General features: G+C 48.2%; 1 protein-coding gene across 2 annotated transcripts in view; it reads right to left on the bottom strand.

Annotated features, from left to right (window-relative positions):
* LOC101643983 (protein FAM107B) overlaps window positions 1-1376 on the bottom strand; it is a 331769-nt gene that overhangs the window by 238406 nt on the left and 91987 nt on the right. The window lies entirely within an intron of this gene.

The following is a 1376-nucleotide window of genomic DNA, read 5'->3' as shown; positions in this document are numbered from 1 at the left end:
TCTGTGTGTGGAGAGCTCTTATCTCTACCAGTGTACATGCTCTGGTCTAGCCAGAATTGTAAGCTAGAACTGGAGTCATGATAGTGGAGAGGAGGAAGCATTAAAGAACTAGAGGAATATTGTATGTTTCGTCAGTGTTATACTGCATCCTGGCTGGTTCATCCCTTCCTTGTGACTCTTCTGTGAGGGGATGTCCAATTGTCTACAGATGGGTTTGGGGTCTCCGTTCCAACCCCTCTCATTTGCATTGAAATGTTGTTTGTTTTGGGTCTTCTGATGCCTGATACCTGATCCCATGGACACCTCATGATCACACCGGTTGGTGTGCTTCTTCCATGTGGGCTTTGTTGCTTCCCTGCTAGATGGCGGCTTGTTTAATGTCAAGCCTTTAAGACCTCGGATGCTATATCTTGTAATAGCTGATGTCTAGACTCTTGAGAGAAGGTTATAACATAGATGAACTGAACTCCAGGCATTCCCTGCCCCACCTCTGCTACCAAGGAAGGGGTGAAAGGTGGTGAACAGGATCAGAAAGCTTCTGCAATGGCTGTGAAGACAAGGAGGTTGGGGAGGGGGGATACTGAATGAAGGGCTTAAGAAAGGTTATAGTCTACCGTTCCTCTCTACCTCTGGGGTTAAAAGTCGCATTCTCCTCTCTAGCTCTAGGTTTCAAATGTTTTGGAAATACCTAGCGGTCTTCCTATTTTATTATCTACTAGGCCAGGGAGGATTTTTCCATTGCCGACTGATGTCATTCTGTCTGCAGGTTTCACAACATCCCTGCTGCAGATGCAACTGACTCCGGCAGGGATAGTGAGTGGCCCGTTCACTCCGCTCCTTCCTGTGTTTGCCGCTGCTTGGAAAACGGAACTCAGCCTCTGGCCCCTCAACTTTCCATGACTTCAGAATTTCCTCCCTTTCAGTCTTCACTCATCTCTTCAGCGGTAGGCCCTGAGCTGCCCTCACCGAGGAAGGGCAGGGCGCCTGGCAGAGATGTCACTACAATGTCTCCATCCTTCATGGTCAACATTTCCCCTTTCCCAAAAAAGTTCCAGCAAGAGTTTTACATATCCTCTCCAGGGCCTGAACTACAAAGACCGGTCAGCTCTAGATTGCTCAGCCATAACAAGAAGAGTTTTCATGCAGGATGTAAGGCATGGACTCCAGCAGAAGTAAATCTGTGGCCATTGGGTACAACCCTGTGGTGTCGACGGGAACCTCTGGGTGTGAGACTACCTGTTGAGAACTGGAAGAGGAGGTGGACAAGGCTCGTGAAAACTTAGCCATTCTATCAAAAAGTATAGCGTCTGGGGTCTTAAAGGCTTGAAGGTAATCAAGCGGCCATCAAGCTCAGAAGCAACAAAGCCCACATGGAA

The sequence above is a fragment of the Echinops telfairi genome, unplaced genomic scaffold (assembly GCF_000313985.2).
Source record: "Echinops telfairi isolate 266 unplaced genomic scaffold, ASM31398v2 ScPeMD7_7474;HRSCAF=8512, whole genome shotgun sequence".
Lineage (NCBI taxonomy): Eukaryota > Metazoa > Chordata > Mammalia > Afrosoricida > Tenrecidae > Echinops > Echinops telfairi.
The sequence above is the reverse complement of the archived record's forward strand: the minus strand, read 5'-3'. Positions and strand labels throughout refer to the sequence as shown.